We start from the raw sequence: 23,785 nt of genomic DNA, 5'->3' as shown, positions 1-23,785 counted from the left end.
GTCAATGGGCAGGAGCGGTGTATACGCCGCTCCAAAGATGCAGCTTGTTTTTTAACATCCTGCAAGCGTACCGCTCCAGTGTGAAAGCCCTCCGGACAGGAACGGCTCTTTACAGGCGCTATGCAGGCGCTATTTTACATACGACATCCTTTTTTTCCCACAAATAAAGCTTTCTTTTAGTGGTATTTGATTGCCTCTGCGGTTTTTATTTTTTACGCTATAAACAAAAAAAAGAGTGACAATTTTGAAAAAAAGCAATATTTTGTACTTTTTACAAAGAAATTGGCAAAAAAAGTATCAAAAAACATTTTTTTTGGGGCGGGTGTGGGTGCGGGGGGGGGGGGGGGGGGTGTCCCTGAATGGCAGTTTGGAAATGTGGTCACCCTAGTGGGCTCGGGTCGCAGAGGGTGCGCTCCGATCCCACCCAGGTGTGTTACGTGTTACAACAGCGAATGAATATTCACTGTGTTATGCCCTGTACACACAGTCGGACATTCCAATGACAAAATCCGTCTGATTTTTTTCCGACTGATTTTGGCCCAAATTTGTCTTGCATACACACGGTCTCACAAAGTTGTCGGAAAGTCCGATCGTTCAGAACGAGGTGACGTATATCACGCATGACGGGACTATAAAGAGGCCAGTAGTCAATAGCTTTCGTCTTGTAATTTATTCTGAGCATGCGTGGCACCTTGTGCGTCAGAATTGTCTACACACGATCGGAATTTAAACAATCGCATTTTGTTGTTAGAAAATTTTAGATCCAGATCTCAAACTTTGTGTGTCCGAATTTCAGACGGAAAAAGTCAGGCGGAGCCCACACACGATCGGAATTTCTGACAACACGATCCGACAAAGTCCGACCGTGTGTACAGGGCATAACACTGATTCTCCTCCCTGCCAACCAGGAAGCTGGTTTTGACACCAGTCACCCAATTGGCTGAAAGGACAGATGGGTGGTTGTTTGCCGCCACCCCCCCCCCCCCCCAAAAAAAAACACCCCAGTCACCACTGCTCCCTTTATATTGTAAAGCGCTGGGAAAACTGTTGGCGCTATATAAATTCCAAATAATACAGAAAATGTTCCATAGGCTATTACATAGAGCTGTTAAAAAAAAAAGAAAAAAAAAAAAAGAAAAGGCAATAACAAGTGGAAAATAGCTGTAACAAAAAGGTTGGTATACCGTATGAAGGTGGTCACAAGACTCTCTGCAGCTCAAACAACATTATTATTATAATATAGGATTTATATAGTGCCAACAGTTTTCGAAGCGCTTTACAATATAAGGAGACAATACAGCAACAATACAATTCAATAGAAGAGCGTTAGGAGGGCCCTGCTCCTGGGAGCTTACAATCTAATAGACATGCACTCATCACTTCCTTCTCTTCAGGATCTTGTACTCTGCAGTTTAGCCTGTTGTACTACTTATTTCAGTGGCAGCTTTGGCTTAGCAATAGCATACCGCCTCCCCTAGCGCATAGTTGATTACTTTTACATAATAATAATAATGGATGTTTATAGCGCCATCATCTGCCAGGCCATGCCAAACTACAAAGTGATCGATGTTACAAGAGAGAGTGGGCAAGTATAATACAATACAGAAAATATTCCATAGACTAGTACCTAGAGCTGTTTTGCAAAATAAAGCAATAACAAGTGGAACATAACTGCGACAAAAAAGGGTCACAAGACTCTTTGCAGTTCAGTACATACTTTGATTTATTCTTTCATTGTTTACAGTCAAAACCTATTTTTTTCATGTTAGTTTCACATTTTTACATGCTTTCCCTTCCATATTTTTGATTGCATTGATTAAATAGATAATTGATGATCAGCCACTAGAGGGAGCAAACGATCCATTTGCAATCACCCCATTCAGCTGGCCTCCCATTAACCACTGGGATGAGATGAATATGGCTGATTCCGTGTATATAAGGAGGGTTGTGGGAAAAGGCAACGCCAGGATTATTTCACAAGACGCGCCTAACAAAGGGGGTCTTCTGGTTCCACAGGTTCCTCTGATATCGCAATGTTCCTTGGCGCCATGCAAGAATTTGCAACTCTCACCTGCGTGCGCTTCATCCCACAGTCCACGGAATCAGACTATGTGCAGATTGAAGACGCCGCCGGGTATGTGAAAAATTCTTCTCCAAGTAATTGTTTTTATGCAGCTGACAAAAAATTTCAATTTTACTTGCTTGAAACCATCGCAGCCATATTCAATGGAGATCTCCTGGAATTGGCATGGCTCTGCTCCTCCACTTCTATCTCTGTTCTCTTGAAAGTCTTGAAAGTCTCTTGAAAGTCTTACCAGAGCTTGAGGTCAAGTTGCAGACAGCCTCTGGCACAGAAAACTGTCTTCATAGTGACCTTTAGGCCAGGTTCACACTATAGCGATGCGGGAATGCCGCGAATCCGCGGCGTTTTCCCGCATCGCATGATTCCCGCCGGCAGTTCACACTGCCCTATGCGGACGGCTGGGAGTGTCAATGATATGTTAATGACACCCCCAGATCCGTCCGCATATCGCAGTGCGATCTGCACACTCGCACAGGAATCGGATCGCATGGTGTGAACACCCATGCGATCCGATTCTGCTGCGGACCAAAAAAAGGGTCCCGTGCGAGTTTGCTGCGGGAGCGATGCGAATTCAGCCATACTATCTGTATGGCTGAACTCGCATCGCTACGGAGATCGGATGTGATTTGCACTGCAGTGCAGTGCGAATCACATCCGGATCTCCCCCCGCAGCAGTGTGAACCCAGCCTTAGGCTTATTTATCCAAGAGTTTTGTTTCTGTCGAGACCCTTTTCTAAGGTCTCGTTCACATGTGTGGCTCCTGCTGTGCATTTGACAGGTGGTGGTGCCTGCTGCCTGTGTCAACCCTTAAAATGCCACCCCCACCGTGCCGCAACCACGTGCACTGCATGTGGATGCAGGACAGTTGTGGCATGCAATGCAAAGCTGCTGCTAACAAAGCAAACAAAATATTGGCATTAAAAAGGGGATTAACTCCAGAGATAAAATGGTAATTCTCCCGCTCTACGAAAACTCTGGTCCGGCCGCACCTGGAGTATGCTGTCCAGTTCTGGGCACCAGTCCTCAGGAAGGATGTACTGGAAATGGAGCGAGTACAATGAAGGGCAACAAAGCTGATAAAGGGTCTGGGGGATATTAGTTATGAGGAAAGGTTGCGAGCCCTGAACTTATTCTCTCTGGAGAAGAGACGCTTGAGAGGGGATATGATTTCAGTATACTAATACCGTACTGGTGACCCCACAATAGAGATAAAACTTTTTTGCGGAAAGGAGTTTAACAAGACACGTGGCCACCCATTAAAATTAGAAGAAAAGAGGTTTAAACTTAAACCACGTAGAGGGTTCTTTACTGTAAGAGTGGCAAGCATGTGGAATTCCCTTCCACAGGCGGTGGTCTCAGCAGGGGGGCATTGATAGATTTAACAAAATATTAGATAAGCACCTGAACGACCGCAACATACAGGGATATACAATGTAATACTGACATATAATCACACACAGGGGTTGGACTTGTGTCTTTTTTCAACCTCACCTATGTAACTGCCCACTAGATGGCACTTTAATCCCTTTCTATATACACATCCCACTAGATGGCACTTTAATGCCTTTCCATATGCACACACAGAAATGGGGGAATCGCGTGCGATTCTTTGCAGTGTGTTTTGTACCAATTTTTTTGTATTAACCCAAATCACATCACAAAATATCTGTACTCAGTATCGGTGAGCACTTGACTGAAAGTATCAGTCCTCGTACCCTCTGGTAAAAAAACGGTATCAGTGCAACAACCCTAATAGTTACGCTAGTTGCGCAGCCATTTATCACTTTTTCATGAAAAAAATACAGAAACCAATACTTTGCATCAATAAAAAATGAATGGGCGCACATCGCACTGATGAAATGGGGGAATCGCATGCAAATTAAACAGGAATGGGGATTTCCCCCCACCGTTCCTGTGTGTGTGTATATAGAAATAGATTAAAGTGCCATCTAGTGGGCAGTTTAAACAAATGTTAGAACTCACAGTACATATCTGGACACATGCAAAATAATGTACATAGGTGTCCCGGTCCTCCGATGGTAACAATTCGAGGCCACTGGTCCTCGCAGGGCTGGAGAAGATGCATAGGCGGTCCGCTTCCAAGCTGACATCACTTTTGCCCTCTAACCATGGTGTCCCGAAACTTCTCCTCCAACCCTGTGAGCACCTCTATCGGCCCTGATTTGCTATCATCGGCGGAGCGGGACACCTATGTATTATTTTGCATGTGTCCGGATATGTACTGTAACTTTTAACTTTTTTTAAACTGCCCACTAGATGGCACTTTCATCCCTTTCTATACACACACAGGGGGCAATTGCATGTGATTCTTTGCAGTGTGATTTGCACCAATTTTTTTTGTATTTATCGGTACTCGGTATCGACGAGTACTTGATGGAAAGTATCAGTACTCGGACTCACCGGTAAAAAAATGGTTTCAGTGCAACCCTGTTATGATAGTTGCACAGACATTTATCAAATTTGGAAAAATACACTTAAATGCATTTTACTGCACTCAAACACAATAATATAATATCTATTTTTTTCGTAAGATGTAAAATATGAGATTGTGCCAAGTAAATAGATCCCCAACACTTCAAGATCTAAAATTTCATGTTGCTCGTGAATTGGTGACAAACTACTGTGCTTAAATTTGTCTATAGGTGATGCTTTAAAACGATCATTAACTTTTTTTTATAAATAAACATGTTAAATTTACCTGCTCTTTGTAATAGTTTTGCACAGAGCAGGCCCTATTCTTTTTGGGTCCCCTGCTGGTGGTCCTGGCCCCTCCTCCCTATCGAGTGCCCCCAATAGCAAGCCTCTTGCTATGGAGGCACCCGAGCAGGCTGGCTACCAAAACACGCTCCTGTAAATGGACATTGTCCATTCACATATGGAGCATGGCTCAGCCCCGCCCCCGGCTCTCTCCTCATTGGCTCGCTGAATGTGATTGACAGCAGCAAGAGCCAATGGTTCCTGCCTCTACGTAAGCCAATGAGGGAAGAGAGACACAGTAAAGCCGCTGCTCTTGTGCACAAAGCTGGATTAAGATTGGGTTTAGGTAAGTATTAGGGGGTAGGTGCACTCAGAAGGTTTTTAACCCTAATGCATAGGTAAAATGCATTACGTTAAAAAACCTTTTGCTTTTAGAACCACTTTAAAAGCCTTTACATGTTATCAGGAGCTGCACTCCCAGTATATACTCCCTGCATAGGTAAAATGCATTGGAAAACCTTCAACAATCCACTTTAAAAGCCTTTACAGGTTATCAGTTAAATGTGAGCCCTGGTGTAGAATTATTGCTGTCTGTCAGAATCCATGAAATCAGGCTGAGACAGAAGTACAGTTAAATCACACTTGTTTAATAATAAAAGTAAAAAGAACAAACGTAGTCAAAACATAGCCAAAGTTCAGTAACTGGAAAGGATAGTCAGCCAAGCCAGAAGTCAGGGATCAAAGTAGTGGAACAGCAAGCAGGATCTGGAGCCAGAAGGGGTGTCAGCAAAGCAAGTCTTCAACAGGATCGCAGGAGATAGTTTCTGTGATGTTGACCAAGGCGAAGGCAGAGAACCTCTGGACTGGATGGCTTAAGTAGGCAGGACTGACGAGCAGGATCATCAACAGCTGAGTAACTGTAGACAGATAACAGCTGGCAATTAGCTGACAGCTAAGTGTCCATCTCAGAGAAGGAAGGGCTGACACTGTCACACCAAAGTTCATGGTGATAACTCCATTGTGTGGTGCAATCACCATTTACATATGGGTGCCAAACCTATGAACTTTTGCATTTGAATGCAAGCACGGGGGGGGGGGCACAGGTACAGTACTTTTTAGGGAGACAGCAGGGGCCTAGTAGACCCCTGCTGTCTCCCTGTCCATTTAAAGCATCTGATCAAGCAATGATCGTGTTTGATCAGATGCTTCCTTGACTGTACCGGCCAGGACCGCCAATCCTTGTCGCTTCCTGCTTCATTGTCACAGAGAAGATGGGGGATCATGGCTGCAGCAGCCCTGGCATACACCGTTCCCTACACTTAAATGTGATCGGCTACTGGTTGCAGCACTCGGCGCATTACCCTTTGTGATGACATAATAACATGGGTTTCTCCTGTTCCCCACAGATGTTGGTCCTATATTGGTATGCAAGGAGGAAGTCAAATAGTATTGGTGTCGAGCAGCTGCATGGTCCAAGGCTCCATCGAACATGAGCTGAACCACGCTCTGGGATTCTTCCACGAGCAGAGCAGGAGCGACCGCGATGACTACATCGATATCATATACAGCAACATCAGGCAGGGGTAGGCAACCTGGGGCCCTCCAGCTGTTGCAGAACTACAAGTCCCATCATGCCTCTGGGAGTAATTGTAACTGCCAGCCTTGCAAGGCCTTATGGGAAATGGAGTTCCTGGTTGTCTACTCTGCACTAAGGGATGTATCATTAAAAACATTTCCATAGCTGTTTGTACATGGGCAGAGGGCATAGGTGCATTGTCCAGCCTGGCTGCTGCTGGACGATGCGCCTAGCAATATGTACGTTTGGGGCAGTATGTGCCCAGGAATGAATGCCCACAATGGAAGCAATCTGCATTCCAGGCATTCATCCCTGGGCACATGCCCTAAACAGAAGTATTACCAGTGGCGGCTGGTGCTCATAATTTCAGGGGGCCAGCACAAACCAACATCAGTACCCCACCACACCCCCGAGAGCCGAATAATGACTATCACCCCCCCCCCCCCCCACAGGAGACAAGCGTCAGTGATAAGCTAACATCACACACTCCTCCCCCGACCCTGCTGTGGGAGCAAAATGGCAGCGATAGCCCACCACCCAGCCACCCCCCACCATGGCTCACAAACTGCAGCGATCACCCGACCCCCAGCCTCGGGGGAACACAGAGAATGTGCCATGCTATCTCACCTTATGCAGGGGGAAGGAAGAGCGGGGGGCGCTCTGGCAAGCAAACTATGGGACATCCTCCTCCCGGCCGCACAGAAACAGGAAGTGTGTCCTGAGATACGATTGGCCAGGGAGTCATAAGACTCCCTGTCCAATAGAGGCTTTCTGATTAGCCGGGAGGAGGATCAGTGTGACAATATTGAATATTCATTCGCTATTTCCACACAACTGGGTGGGATTGGGGTGCAGTGCAGTGCTCATCCATTTTTAGGATGTAAGCAATGAAAGCCAGCCCATATCTCTGTGAAGGTTTCCTTTTATTAGAATTGAATTGCTATATAATATTGCTGCTGAAAATTTTGTCTTCTTCAGGATACGAGAACAATTTTCAGAAGTTCGACACATTGAATCAAGGCATAGAATACGACTACGGCTCCGTCATGCATTATCCAAGGTATGGTTGCATTTCATAAAAATATCAAACAACTTTCACTTGCCACTTTGCATTGCCCAGAAACACAGTTTTATTAAACTGGTGCAATATCCTCGTAGGTGGCACAGTCAAATCTATAAAAGTGGGAACATTCACTGATCCTGATTCACTGAGCTCCAACAGCTCAGTGAATGAGCTCCAACAGGCACCTTAAAGTTTATTTAGACCAAAAACTTAATATATTGCAGATTACCAGTCATCAGGTGCATTTTCTTTTTTTCAGGATTATTCCTTTATTTTCACCTGGTGATCCTGCCAGTGACACACTTCCTGTCCTATGGAGACAATCAGGGTCGGGACAAGGGGTGGGCAGGAGGGACGGCTGCCCTGGGCACTGTGGTATCATGTGAGGTGAGGAGGGGTGCCGCAAGGAGATTGGTGGGGAGGGGATTTGTGTTGGAAGAGGGAATTTGGGGAGTGGCAGTGGATAAGTATTTTCCTAGGAGATAAGCAGCACCATATTAAAGTGGAGTTCCACTCAAAAGTGCAACTTACGCAAATTTTTCTCCTTCCCCCCTTCGGTGCCACAGGGGGAAACGGATACCTGTCTATTTTCAAGTATCCTGTTCCCACTTTCAGGAGTCTCGGGCGCAGTTGCTGATGTCACCGCTCGGCTCCCTCCTCCTTCCCCTGGTCGCCGGGCAAGTAGGAGAAAGGAGCGGAGCCTTGCACATGCTCAGTAGGTTTTTCTGGCATTAAGCCATAAGGCTACACTGCCAGGTTCCCTCACCCGCAATGGCAGCGGCAGCACCCTTGTCACCAGTGCTGGGACAAGGTCATCTAGAGCCCAGGGCAAACATGCCAAACTGTGCCCCCCCCCCTTCAAAATGTATGAAAGCTTAGCTGAACAAGCTGAAGTTAGAAGCTGATTGGCTACCCGGCACAGCTGAACCAGATTCTGAGTGCTCCAGTTTTAGTAAATCACCCCCAGTGGGTTTATGGCAAACAAGGCTTGACAAACGTGGTTACAAGTTCATGGCAAAGTGACCGTGTCTACAGACAGCTCATCTCAGCAAGCACGTATACTTACCCAGCCACATCCTCCTCCCACTACTGGAACCATTATTAACACAGCAGGTCTTTAGGGTATGGGGGGGGGGCAACTGACCTCCCCCATCTGACACTACCTAGCAAATCACTAGGCCCCAAAACTGTCAGATAGGAGGTATGTGATCATCCATCTCATTAAGCTCCGACACCAGAATTTAGATCGGGGGATGCCGCAGCAGCAATGGAGTGCGGCTAAAACCGGCCATAGATGGGTCGAATCTCTGCCGGTTCAGCAATACCAGATGAGATTCGATCCATTTATGGGCAGGCTGGTTGTACTAAAGTCAGTCCATCAATCAACTTCAGTACAACCAGCCTGTCAGATTTTTTTTTTTGCACTGCTGGCAGCGATACAGTAACAGCCAGTAGTGATGATTGTATTCTGTCAGTGGGGAAGGCTCCCCACTCTCCCCGCCGGCCGAACACAATAGCACTGTGGGGACAGGTTTGTCAGTGTTGATGGGGGAATTGAGCAATTTTCTTTCCTTCCACCCATGTGCATGTGTCATATTCTATGGGCTGCTTAAGTCATTATACATAGCTGGGACGGTGGGCTGTCAGACACTGTCATTTATAGCTCCAATTGTACAATGTGATGGAGTCTGTTTAGGCACATATTAGCATTCCTTATGTGATTCAGGATTAATACATCACCAAACTCTGGTTAAATCCCTTTGGCGCCGGCCGCATGCAAGTATGCCGCCTCTTGGCAGGTGGGCCCTGGTGCTGAGGGGCCACATATTTGTGTGAATTGGCGGTACACAGCTGTGCCAAGAGCGGGTGCCCTGCCACTCCCAGCACAGTTACCAGTGGCTAACGGAAAGCTCACAATCGCTGCTTGTGATCAGGAGGTTTCCGATCATGTGACTGCCATGCAGGGCTGGCCCAAGACATCATGCTGCCTTGGTCCAAGAATGAAATGCTGCCCCCCCCCAAAAAAAATTACACCCATCCAGCAAAGAGACATTTCCATAATTTAAAGAGATATCCCCAAATAGTAAAGGGACAGCCCAATCCAGAAAAGAGACATCCCCATATATTCAGCAAAGAGACATACCCCCTCCAGCAAAGAGACATGCTCAATCCAGCAAAGAGATATGCCCAATCCAGCAAAGAGACATACCCCCTCCAGCAAAGAGACATACCCCCTCCAGCAAAGAGACATGCTCAATCCAGCAAAGAGACATGACCGCTCCAGCAAAGAGACATGCTCCCTCCAGCAAAGAGAGATCCCCCCTCCAGCAAAGAGACATGCCCCCTCCAGCAAAGAGACATGCCCCCTCCAGCAAAGAGATGCCCCCTCCAGCAAAGAGAGATGCCCCCTCCAGCAAAGAGAGATGCCCCCTCCAGCAAAGAGACACGCCCAAAAAGATCCACTCAGCTCAAAGGAATATGAATTGCGCGGCACCATGAAAGCTCCTCCTTTCCTCTTCACCGCCACTGACCAACTAAGCTCAGATCCTGGCACAGTGATGCAACATGTGGCGACAGCAGCTCTGCAGTGGCGGCGGGTGCTCCTACTATTGAAGCCTTTGCTGCTCCACCCCCCGCCCCGCTCCCCAGCAGTACAACTTGTACTGCTGGGGAGCAGAGTGGAGCGGGGCAGGACAGGGGAGCAGCTCATGATGCAAAGATGACACTGCATGCTAGAGGGAGGGGTCCTCAGGAATTGCGCCCCAGTTGCCACACCTCTTAAAGTGCCTCCTGGGTCCTATGGACCCACCTGGATCCATGGTACCCTGCAGTCATGACAGCACATGACCATAAACCTCGCCTCACCTCCCAGCATCCTAAAACTCTTAAAGGGTTGGGAGGCGCCAACTCTAATGCTGCGTACACACGATCAAAGTTTTCGTTGCAAAATACATGGATAGTTTTTCCACTGGTATTCCGCTCAAGCTTGGCTTGCATACACACGGTCACACAAGTTATCTGAACTTTCGACCGCCAAGAACGCGCTGACGTACAACACTACGACAAGCCGAGAAAATGAAGTTCAATGCTTCAGAGCATGCATTGCATTGTTTTCGAGCATGTGTAGGAATTCTGCATGTTGGAATTGGTACATTTTTGATCTGAACTTTTTCCTTCAGAAAAAAAGAGAACATGCTCTCAATCTTTTTCTGCTGGAATTCCGACACCAAAAGTCAGATCGAGCATACTTCCGACCAAAACCTCACAACGGACTTTTGCTGATGGAATTTCCGATCGTGTGCACGGGGCATAAGGGTTTAAAGAACAATTCTATTCAAGTATGTGTTCTTAACGCCATTCTATTGCTCTCAGCCTGCTCCAAATCTTTTTTTTGGTGTCATCATCTGACTTCCTGAGGATGACAAGGTTGGTTCTCAATGGTTCTACGGTATTTAGGAATGTAGCCACCTTCTCTTGCTTGCTCCCAAATGGGCTATGGACTATAAGAGAACACAGAACAGTCCACATGACTGCAACTAACATACACTGCTCGTTCCAAACAGAAGTGAGAAGGCTTGCCAAAATACTTTACAAGGAGGCAGAAAAACACAGTATGAAACTATTTCATGAAAAATAGATTCCAGCGCTGTGTATGGATTATTATAGGAGTATGAGGATATTGTATAGTGTCATCCTAATGTTACTGACTTTATAGTGCAAAGTTTGCACCATAATACCTGTTTTCACCTGCAGGGGGTGCTGCAGAGAAAGTCAAGGATTACAACTCCTAATTTTTGTATAAAGAGGAAGAGAAGCCGGAGGCACCTGAAAAGCTTTTCTTTTACCTATAGGACCCCCTTTTTAGCTAAAGCCATGATAATGGAAGAGTGTGTGTAAAATATATAATTGTATTTGTTTCTAGGTCTGCTTTCTCCGCGGATGGCATCTCTGCCACCATTGTCCCGAAACCAAATGCCTCTATCGCCATCGGACAGCGCTATGGACTCAGCAACTTGGATGTTGCCAAAATTAACAAGTTATATGATTGCGGTAAGTTATATGATTGCGGTAAGAACTTGGAATTCATAGAGCTTTACAAATCAGGGTCACTATTTTTCAATTAAATATACCATGAGTGAACCCGGAGCATAAGAAAAAAAAATCTGATCGTACCTCTGTATGTGAATGGCCTGATTCTTGCTGTTGCTGATGTACTGCTCTGTCTTGCTTTTTATACTGACAACCACTTTGAATTTCTAACCATGTAACTTTTATAGGTCTCTGCCGAACATTGCTCTCCGATCCTTCAGGATCCCTAACATCTTCCAACTACCCCAATAATTATCCCACTGCCAGCAGCTGCTTGTGGCTCATTCGTGTTCCATCAAACCAGGTAAGGCCACAATTCAGTGTATCAAAGGGTTAAAAAGTTATTACTTAAAGTGAACTAAACTCATTCAGGGTCAGTTCACAGCAGAACGTGGTGCGGGAAACCTGCATTCCGTGTGCGTTTCCCACACCGCGTTCACAACGCACTGCAGTTACCATCTGCAACAGGTGTCAGTGTTAGGTTAATGACACCCCAAACGCAACTTGCAAGTGCAGTGCGTTTGTCTGCACTGGGTTGTGTTGTACAGTAATGCAATCTGGTTGCTGTGTATTTTCTAAAGTAGTGCATGTCCTACGTTTGGTGCGGTCTGGCACCCATTCCAATGAATCGTCCCTGTGAGATTCATGGTGTGATCCGCCCCTTAATCAGCATTAACTATTTTTCATCCTTTTGCTGCTAGCATTACTAAACAGATAGGAAGGAATATTATAATTACCTATTATGAATTTTTCTTTTTGCGTTTCTTCAGTTGCTTCCTGGTTTCTGGCCTAGTCCAAAATGATGTCATACATCCCAGGAGTCTTCATGGGCATTTATTTTTCTTTCACCTGGAGGAGGGGCTTTCCCAGCTAAGCACACCCTCCTTCCTGCATGCCTGAGCTAAGGGCAGATGGATTCCAGGAAGTAAATGCTATATGAGTCATCTGCCCTTACTCAAGATTGCCACAGCTAGAAATACTAAGGGGGTGTTTTTTTTAGGGATTTCTCAACAAAATAAATCACGCAAAGATGGATGGGCAAGTTTTCTGTAAATATTAAAAATGAATGAAATAGCGTTTTCAGTTTGTGGAGCTCAGATACAGTTAAGTTCCACTTTAACCACTTGCCCACCACGCTATAGGCGAATGACGGCTACAGCACGGTTGTCCAGTTCTGGGAGGGCATCTACTGATATCCTCCCAGAACTGCCCCTCGTGCCTGCCGCGGCACACACCTGGCATGCTCTGTGTCCTTCAGACACAGAAGATCACAGATCGGGGTAAGGAGCCAATCACAGTGACTCTTTACCATGTGATCATGTCCAATCACAGCTGATCACAATGTAAACACACTTGCCACTTATCGGCATCCCTTTCCCTGCACTGCCACATTGTGAGGAGAGAGCCGGCAAGTGTGATAGGGGACATCTACACTGATAATCAGGGCACTGATCATCAGAGTCCTTATGATCAGTGCAGCATAGCTCCCAACTTTCCCTGATTTGGAGCAATGTTCTTCTGTCCTTCTGTCCCTCTTTCCTCCTCATTTGTCCCTCATTTTGCCCTAATCTATATACTATATTTATCGGCATATAACACGCTCCGGCGTGTGACATGCACCCCAAGTTTAGGAGGGAAGTTTAAGGAAAATAACTTACATTTAAATGCCCATCAATGCAGCCTTATCAGTGTCCATCTGCAGCCTTGTCAGTGTCATTTGCAGCCTTATCATGCAGCCTTGTCAGTGTAATTTTCAGCTTTGCCATTTAAAAATGGCGCTGCGGAGATACAGAGCCAGATGTCCTGCTTTCGGCGGCTTTCAGCCACTCTCGGCCACCGAGAACGGCCGAGAGCGGGCGAAAGCTGCCAAGACCGGCCGAAAGCTGCCGAGAACGGCTGAAAGCCGCTCACGTCATATAATAATAATAATAATATAATATAATAATATAATAATCGGCATATAACACGCACCCACGATTTTCCCCTGTTTTTAAGGGGGAAAAAGTGCGTTTTATACGCCGATAAATACGGTAGTTGTATGTATATAATTGCTGCATTTGTACATTTTAAAAGCCAAAATCAGGGAAAAGTCCTTGTGGATTTAATTAACCTTTTTTTGGTTAATTCTCCTTTAAGAGGGTGTGGCAGGGGGCGTGTCCTATGCCTACATACATTTGTTAGTAGGTGACCCTCATTCCCATCTCAAAATGTGGGGAGGTATGAATGCAGTCCCAACAGTGCCCTTCAGTGCCCCCTATTAGTGCTGCACATCAGTGCCCTTCAGTGCCTCCTATTAGTGCTACCTCATCAGCGTACACCTGTCTGTGAGAAATATGACCCGTTTGCAAAATTTTATAACAGACAGAAAAATGTTTTTGGTCTTTTTTTTCGTTTGTTTAGCAAAAAACAAACAAAAACACAGTGGTGACGTCTGCAGGATGGATTTCCCATTCCGGGGCGGACGTCATATGACGTCCTGGGCTTCCCAGCTGTCTGGGGGCCACGTCACTCGGGAGCCCATGCGCGTGCCTGGCGGCGGCGGCGATGTCCGCCGGGCACCCGTGATTGCCCGGTATCAGAGCTGGAACGGTCTCCTTTCCCCTGACTAGTGATGGACGAACGTTTCGCCCGGCGGTCGTTTCGCGGCGAATTTCCGACATTCGCGGTCCGCACGTTCGAACGCCTTTTTCCGTCGTTCGCCGCGGCGGACTTACGTGTTTAATGTATACAAGAACTTTAACCTTTGGTGACACGTTTATCATGTGATACAGGACAGCCAATTGAGACATGACAGCACATGGACACTTGGACATTCCCCCTAACCTATAAATACACCCGATCCGGTGGCCATTTTACATTCTTTCTTCTGTTACGATAGGGACAGGTTCCTGTGTGGAGTAGGGAGAGATAAACCACTAGCTATTTGGTACACAAAAGTTCTTTTCAGGACTGGTATAGGTGTTAGGTGTTGATAGGTTTGCTGTGCTGCTGATTCTTGCAGCAGCCTGAGTGTCTTTTGTTAGTTTAGAGAAAGGGAAAGGACGGTGTATGCTACAGGGACAGCCAGATTAGTCTTTCATCATCATCATCATCATCATCATCATTAGCTGTTACTATCAAGGTCCACAAAAGAGCTGTTCCAGTAACCACTAATCGTTCTCTTTTTTTGCCAATTTGTATAGGGACAGGAAGGAAGCAGTGTTGTCAGGCAGTGAGGGTAATTTTAAAGACTTGCTGTTATTATTAGTTCCACAAAGGTTCTTTTCAGGACTGGTATCAGTGGTACAGTAATAGGCTTGTACATGTATAATATTCTTTCTTCCAAATATAGAAAGGATATTATACTTGACTGCTGCCCTTCTGCTGCAGTCTGCTAAACATTCACAACTCACTTGTTCCACAAAAGTTCTTATAAGGACTGGTAACTTGGTATAGGGTGCTACGGTACATAGGCTTGAGTGCGGTACAGTCTGCTGTTCTGTAAGGACCGCTATCGGTCCACAATAGATAGGGTTGACGTGCACCACTGCTGACCGCTGCCCTATACTGCAGCAGTCCTTCAGCGGTATAGGGACTGACGTACAGTCTGCTAATCACTAACACACAACCTGCTTGTTCCACAAAAGTTCTTATAAGGACTGGTAACTTGGTATAGGGTGCTACGGTACATAGGCTTGAGTGCGGTACAGTCTGCTGTTCTGTAAGGACCGCTATCGGTCCACAATAGATAGGGTTGACGTGCACCACTGCTGACCGCTGCCCTATACTGCAGCAGTCCTTCAGCGGTATAGGGACTGACGTACAGTCTGCTAAACACTAATACACAACCTGCTTGGTCCACAAAAGTTCTTATAAGGACTGGTAACTTGGTATAGGGTGCTACGGTACATAGGCTTGAGTGCGGTACAGTCTGCTGTTCTGTAAGGACCGCTATCGGTCCACAATAGATAGGGTTGACGTGCACCACTGCTGACCGCTGCCCTATACTGCAGCAGTCCTTCAGCGGTATAGGGACTGACGTACAGTCTGCTAAACACTAATACACAACCTGCTTGGTCCACAAAAGTTCTTATAAGGACTGGTAACTTGGTATAGGGTGCTACGGTACATAGGCTTGAGTGCGGTACAGTCTGCTGTTCTGTAAGGACCGCTATAGGTCCACAATAGATAGGGTTGACGTGCACCACTGCTGACCGCTGCCCTATACTGCAGCAGTCCTTCAGCGGTATAGGGACTGACGTACAGTCTGCTCACTTCCTTGACCCAAAAAAGCACACCGTACTATATGCCCCTACCCTCCTCTTTGAAGAGGTTGAGCGGTGTCATATTTCTACTGGGGCTGCTTATGATATCCCTGTGCTGTGCTGACTTCCTCCTGGGGGTTCTTATTATGAAGGGATCACACTATCCCTGTGCTGTGCTGACTTCCTCCTGGGGGTTCTTATTATGAGGGGATCACACCATCCCTGTGCTGTGCTGACTTCCTCCTGGGGCTGCTTACGGTGCTGCTGTCAGTGCTGTATGTCACGGTGCTGCTGTCAGCGCTGTATGTCACGGTGCTGCTGTCAGCGCTGTATGTCACGGTGCTGCTGTCAGCGCTGTATGTCACGGTGCTGCTGTCAGCGCTGTATGTCACGGTGCTGCTGTCAGTGCTCTGTATTACGGTGCTGCTGTCAGATGCCTCTATCACGGTGCATGTGTCATTCCGGTATGTCACGCTGCTGGTGATCATCTCCTGCACCCTCTTCTTTGCCTACCCTGGTCCCTGACCTTCCCTCTCCTCCATTGCCTTCATTAGCTCCATAGTCCTGAATTGTTAGAACAATTTCCCAAATAAAATAAAAATGCTTGTAGTTATCGATCCCAAATTCACCTCATACATGTATTATGTCATTGTCCAGATGGTGGGACTACGTTTTACCCCCTAATAATTACCACGTGGCCGCAAATTCGACATGAAGGTTTGCAAAGTTCGCCTCCCATTGAAGTCAATGGGGCCCGCGGCGAACGTTCGGTTTCGCGAACGTTTGGGTCCGTTCGCATTTCGCTTTCGCGAAACGTCCCGTCGGAAGTTCGTCCATCACTACCCCTGACGTGGATGTGTGTGTTTACACACACATCCACGTCCTGTCAGGGGAGAGGAGACCGATCCTGTGTTCCGTGTACAGAGGAACACCAATCGGTCTCCTCCCCTTGTGAGTCCCCCCCCTACAGTTAGAATCACTTCCTAGATAACACATTTAACCCCTTGATCGCCCCCTAGTGTTAACCCCTTCACTGCTAGTGACATTTATACAGTAATCAATGCATTTTTATAGCACTGATCGCTGTATAATTGTCAGTGGTCCCAAAATGGTGTCAAAAGTGTCTGATATGTCTGTCGCAATGTCACAGTCACGATAAAAATTGCAGATCACCGCCATTATTAGTAAATAAAAAAAAATAATAATAAAAATGCCATAAAACCATCCTCAATATTGTAGACACAATAACTTTTGCGCAAAAAAAACAATCAATTTATGCTTATTGCGGTTTTTTTTTATACCAAAAATATGTAGAAGAAAACATATTGCCCTAAACTGAGGAAAAAATTGTTTTTTTGTTTTGTTTTTTTAATTGGGATATTTATTATAGCAAAAAGTTAAAAATATTGTGTTTTTTTTTTTCAAAGTTGTCGCACTTCTTTTGTTTACAGCGCAAAAAATAAAAACCACAGATGATCAGATACCACCAAAAGAAAGTTCTATTTGTGGGGGAAAAAAATTATAAAAATGTTATTTGGATACAGTGTTTCATGACCACGCAACTGTCACTCAAAATGCGACAGTGCTAAAAACTGAAAATTGGCCTGGGCAGGAAGGGGGTGAAAATGCCCTGTTTTGAAGTGGTTAAATATCACCAAAAGAAAGCTCTATTTGTGTGCCCGGTAGGCAAGTGGTTAACAGTCAGACATCTCCTTTTTCCTCTAGGTCTTCCTGCAATTCCAGACCTTTGATGTCCAGAACTCGACACGCTGTGCTTCTGATTACCTGAGGATCTACGATGGGCCCACCACCTCCTCCCCAGTGTTATTGGACAGAGCCTGTGGAGCCGGCCAGCTTCCCCCTATGGTCTCTACAACCAACAAAATGCTCCTTGAATTCGTCAGCGATAGGTATGAGCCGAACACCCCCCGGTTCGGTTCGCATCAGAACTTGCGAACGACCCCTGCGTTCGTTACGAACGTTCGAACCCCATTGAAGTCTATGGGACTCGAACGTTCGAAATGGAAAGTGCTAATTTTAACGGCTAATATGCAAGATAGTGTCCTAAAAAGGGTTTGGGGACCTGCCTCCTGCCTCAGGGGACATGGGTCACTGCAAAAAAAAGTTTTAAAAACTGCCGTTTTAGCGGGAGCACTGATTTTAATGACGATTAAAGTGAAAAAAAAAGGTGAAATATTCCTTTAAATATGGTGCCTGGGGGGTGTCTGTAGTATGCCTGTGAAGTGCCACGTGTTTCCCGTGTTTGGAACAGTCCCTGCACAAAATGACATTAAACGGAAATAACACCATTTAAAACTGCTTGCGGTTTTAATGTTATATCTGGTTCCTGCAATATGGTTGAAAATCATTGAGAAAAATGGCATGGGTAGCCCTCCCTGCCCATTACCAGCCTATTTGGGTCTTGTACGCATATTAAGGGGAACCCCGTACCCATATTAAAAAAAGGAAATGCGTGTGGCCCCCAGGCCCTATATACTCAGAACAGCAGTATACAGGCGGTGCAAACAAGACAGGGACTGTGTAGGTTTGTTGTGTTAAGTTGAATCTGTTTGTAATTTTCAACCGGTACATTTTTAAAGTGTAGCTCCAGTCAAACAAACTATTCTTAAGCTTTTTGGAAAACATAGGGAAGGGTTATCACCCCTGTATAATTTGTTTTGTCGTCCATCTTTTTTCATCTCACTTGCTGCTGTCTCCTTGCGTTTGCAAGTAGGAGATGTTTGTAAGTTGGATGTTTGAAAGTAGGGGCCTGCCCTATATTATAGCGGTATGTACTGGGTACAGAGCACGCAGACAGCACGCACTATCTCCTAACACTACTGACTGCAAGCTCTATTATTAACCACTTGACCACTGGGCACTTAAACACCCTTAATAACCAGACCAATTTTCAGCTTTCGGTGCCCTCACATTTTGAATGACAATTACTCAGTCATGCAACACTGGACCTATAGGAAATGTTTGTCTTTTTTTTCACACAAATAGAGCTTTCTTTTGGTGGTATTTAATCACCTCTCAGTTTTTATTTTTTGTGCTATAAAAGAAAAAAGACCGAAAATTCTGTGAAAAAATGAATTTTTCTTCGTTTCTGTTATAAAATTTAGCAGATTAGTAATTTTTTCTTCATAAATTTTGGCCAAAATTCATACTACTACATATCTTTGGTAAAAATAAGTACAAATTGGTGGATATTATTTGGTCTTTGTAAAAGTTATAGAGTCCACAAGCTATGGTGCCAATATCTGAAAATTGATCACACCTGAAGTACTGACGGCCTATTTCCTTTTTTTTTTTTTTTCCACAAAATTGTCATATTATCAGGTTATTTCACACACACAGCATATGCATATCAAAAGACCCTGGAGAATACAATGGTGGTCGTTGCAAATTTTTATCTCACACGGTATTTGCACAGCAATTTTTCAAACGCGTTTTTTGGGGGAAAAAACAGTTTTGTGCTTAAAAAACAAACAAAAAAAACAGTAAAGTTAGCCCAATGTTTGCATAAAGTGAAAGATGAAGTTATGCTGAGTAAATAGATATCAAACATGTCACTCTTCAAAATTGCACATGCCCGTGGAATGGCGCCAAACGTCGCTACTTAAAAAATCCCCATAGGCGACGCTTAAAATTTTTTTTACTGGTTACATGTTTTGAGTTGCAGAGGAGGTCTAGGACTAGAATTATTGCTCTCGCTCTAACGTTCTCGGCGATACCTCACATGTGTGGTTTGAACACCGTTTTCATATGTGGGCGGGGCTTACGCATGCGTTTGCTTCTGCATGCGAGCACATGGGGACATGGGTGCTTTAAAAAATTTTATTTTTTTTTATTGTTCATTTTACTTTATTTATTTTAGTTTGACATTTTTTTCCCCAAAAATATATTTTTGATCACTTTTATTCCTATTACAAGGAATGTAAACATCCCTTGTAATAGGAATATGGGGTGACAGGTCCTCTTTACAGTGAAATCTGGGGGTCAATATGACCCCACATCTCACCTCTAGGCTGGGAAGCCTGAAATAAAAAATAAAAAAAAGATTCTGGCTTTGATCGTACTGGCGAGTTGGTAGAAGCACCGGAGGGCGGTGAGGGGTGGGGGGCGTCTATGGCTGGGTATTTCAGGGTATCACCGAGTATGGCTGGGTATCTCCGAGTATGGCTGGGTATGGCAATTTATGGCAGGGTATTGCAGAGTATTGGCGGGGTATTGGCGGGGTACTACAGAGTAATAGCAGGGTACTGCAGAGTATTGGGGGGTACTCCAGAGTAATGGCAGGGTACTGCAGAGTAATGGGGGTTACTGCAGAGTAATGGGGGGTACTGCAGAGTAATGGCAGGGTACTGCAGAGTAATGGCAGGGTACTGCACTGCAGAGTAATGGCGGGGTACTGCAGAGTAATGGCGGGTACTGCAGAGTATTGGGGGGTACTGCAGAGTATTGGGGGGTACTGCAGAGTAATGGGGGTACTGCAGAGTAATGGCAGGGTACTGCAGAGTAATGGGGGGTACTGCAGAGTAATGGCAGGGTACTGCAGAGTAATGGCAGGGTACTGCACTGCAGAGTAATGGCGGGGTACTGCAGAGTAATGGCGGGTACTGCAGAGTATTGGGGGGTACTGCAGATTATTGGGGGGTACTGCAGAGTAATGGGGGTACTGCAGAGTAATGGCAGGGTACTGCAGAGTAATGGGGGGTACTGCAGAGTAATGGCAGGGTACTGCTGAGTAATGGCAGGGTACTGCACTGCAGTGTAATGGCGGGGTACTGCAGAGTAATGACGGGTACTGCAGAGTATTGGGGGGTACTGCAGAGTATTGGGGGGTACTGCAGAGTAATGGCGGGGTACTGCAGAGTAATGGCAGGGTACTGCAGAGTATGCACTGGTATTGCAGAGTATTGGCAGGGAATTGAGGGGTTAAATTCGGTGAGCAGCTATGTGGGCACTGCAGATGCAGCCCACATCGCTGCTGACACCGATCTCTTTCCCCTCCGCTGTACCGATCGGTACAGAGAGGGGAGGGAGGAACGGGCGTCATAACATGACGCCGGTTTGTTTACAAGTGATCACTCCGTCATTTGACGGAGCGATCACGTGGTAAACGGCTGCGACAAGCGCCCGTTTACCGTGATCCGTGATGCGCCGGGTCCTGTGGACCCGGCGGTCACGGATGCTCTTGAGTGCGCGCCCCAGGGGGCGCGTGAGAGCAGAATTCTGGGAGGCCGTTAATTAACGGCCTCTCAGAGTTAAACAACCGCCCTGAAGCCGTTAATCGGCAATGGGCAGTTGTTAAGTGGTTAAAGCTAGATCACTAGCTATATAGGTGAGGTGAATATAGTGGTGTATACTGCGGTCAGGGCACAGACAACAACCACTACACAGCAGCAAGATAGGAAATCAGCCAAAAACGATCGGTGTGTACTGTGTTGAAGGTACACAGAACACCCACTGCTTCAGATGCTAACACACTACACGAGGCCGCCTCAAAGTCGGCCTTATATAGTGTGGGGCGTGCACTACACAGCCTGAGCTATGATTGGCCACAGGCAGGATGCCTGTGGCCAATCATGGCTCTCCTCGCTGCTGGCGCTACAATTGGCCAAGCATGCAGGGTCACAGTGCATGCTTGGCCAATCATGAGCCAGCAATGCACTGCGCCACCGCAGTGCATTGTGGTCCGCGCGCGCCACTCGAATTTTGACGCGAACGGCCCAAACGTTCGGAATTCGCCGAACGCCCGAACAGCCAATGTTCGAGTCGAACGTACGTTCGACTCGAACACGAAGCTCATCCCTAGTCAGCGACAACAGTATCGTGGCCACTGGGTTCAAGGCGTCATACAGCACTGGTAAGGGTGCACACAACAGAGCCCAACTTTACCCCATTTTTATGATGTGATGTTCTGAAATAAAAAATCCTAAAATGTGACAAAAGAGAACCTTTAGGGCTCATTCACACAAACCTTGCAAAGCAGTCTGCATTCGGATCGCTGTTCAGAGAGCATTTGACAGGCGGTGAGGAGATGTTGTAGCATCGTATCACCTTCTCACTGCCTGCTTTAACCCTTTGAACCCTGGGACCGGTTGAATGGGTCACGTTTGGCGGGTGCTACGCCCACCAAAAGCGACAAAGCATATAATTCCTACCACAGCTGCAAAGCATGTGTACAACCCTGGCCCAAAGGGGGTGAGGTTGGGGAAGCGATAAAAATGCTACTCAACTGCGTGGCATTACCACCTCACAGCCGCTATCATGAACAAGCCCTTGCTGAGAGCTTTACAAAGGCTTTCATTGCATAGCTCCCTATGGTGAATGGTGACAGAAGAGTGGAGAACTCCCCTGTCGTTGCTGATTTCTCCAGCGTCCCTGTATGGAAAGGTCAGTGATTGTGCCTGCATAACAGTGATACATTTACTTACTGCAATGTTGTGGGCTAGTAAGCATTGGCAATGAGCGAGTTCTCATCCAGGGGTGCAATGTGCTAGTCCAGGTAAAACCCCCATTCCCCCCTGTCTATGGAAGCTGTAAAGGAAAGATGCAGACTAATGCAAGCTGAGTGACACTGTTGAGGCCACCCATGGGTGAGCCACTCAGCTTGCACCACCTGTGACCCACCCTTTACAGGCAGCATGTTTGAAGATAGTCTCTGCTAAATAGAAGAGGAGCCATAGAGGAACTTTAAAGGTAAGCAGAAGATCAATGGATTCTGTTGCTTGGACCTGCTTGCTGTAGCTCAAGGTGACCCCTGCCGTTGCCCAATTTGGGACAACTCCACGCCATGTGATAAAGAGTGCCTATCTCAGTCTGATATCTGCTGCAGATAGGGGAGACAGTAGGGTTGCAATCTCTGGCGGTAGAGTTAATCTTTGGTAGAAAGTTCAACTGAATAATTTGGTCTTTAGCAGAGATGATCAGTTTGGTTTATTGTGAGTACAAGAGGCTTCATTGTCATAATCAAATAGTGAAATGCCCCCACCCAACCCTCAGGAGACTTCACAAGGCACTCAGGAGGTCACTGTGGACCATCTGGCAATCTGAGGCCCCATCTCCATCCTAAATTCTGGGCAGCCTGTGACTCCTGCTCCTCCTCCTCACCATCCATAAACATGCCGACTGTAAGCCATCGATAAGATAGAACGAGTCTAGAGACGGGTAGAAACTAACATTTTACTGAACGGGTAGTTGATGTTTGGAATAAACTACCAGCAGAGGTAGTGAGGCAGTCAACAGTAAATGGCTTCAAACATGTTTGGGACAAACCTAGATCTATACTCAGGTAACATAACAAAACGAAAAATATGGACAGTTTCAATAATTTTTTTTAGTGTTACAAAAGACAGTAATACAATTTAGTAAACATTTTTACATTACTGATGCCTATCAAGAATGGTGAAGGCCTGCCTTCACTTTTTTTACGTAGCTAGGAATGAGCACCTCCTAATCTGTGATGTTCACCCCCCTTACCTTTCTTAGACCCCTTTCACACCACACCGCCCATTGCGTCGGCGGTAAAACGCCGGTATTTTTAGCGGCGTTTTACCGCCGGATTTGCGGCGCATTTTGGCCGCTGGTGGGGCGCTTTTACCCCCACTAGCGGCCGCGAAAGGGTTAAAACCGCCGGTAATACGCCGCAATAGCTGCGTTTTTCCGGCGGTATTACAGCGCTGCCCCATTGATTTCAATGGGGAGCAGCGGTGGAGGAGCGGTAAACACACCGCTCCTTCACCGCTCCAAAGAAGCTGCTGGCAGGACTTTTTTCTGACGTCCTGCCAGCGCACCACTGTAGTGTGAAAGCCCTCGGGGCTTTCACACTACAGACAATGGTGCAGCTTCTTTAGGGCGGATTGCAGGCGCTATTTCTAACGCTACAGCGCCTGCAAAACGCCCTGGTGTGAAAGGGGTGTTAAGGATCACCCTCCAAACTGTGACTCCATCTTACATCCGCACCTGTACCCAATAACCTGCAATGTACGATTCCCCATCCATTC

General features: G+C 46.3%; 1 pseudogene; it reads left to right on the top strand.

Annotated features, from left to right (window-relative positions):
* Window positions 1-21,695, top strand: part of LOC143926415 (embryonic protein UVS.2-like) — a 45,628-nt pseudogene extending 23,933 nt beyond the window's left edge.
* The last annotated feature ends 2,090 nt before the right edge of the window (window positions 21,696-23,785 follow it).

The sequence above is a fragment of the Lithobates pipiens genome, unplaced genomic scaffold, assembly GCF_037356315.1.
Source record: "Lithobates pipiens isolate NorthernLeopardFrog02 unplaced genomic scaffold, aLitPip1_a1.2 Scaffold_10, whole genome shotgun sequence".
Taxonomy (NCBI): Eukaryota; Metazoa; Chordata; class Amphibia; order Anura; family Ranidae; genus Lithobates; species Lithobates pipiens.
Note: the sequence above shows the minus strand (reverse complement) of the source record. Positions and strands in the feature narration are given on the sequence as shown.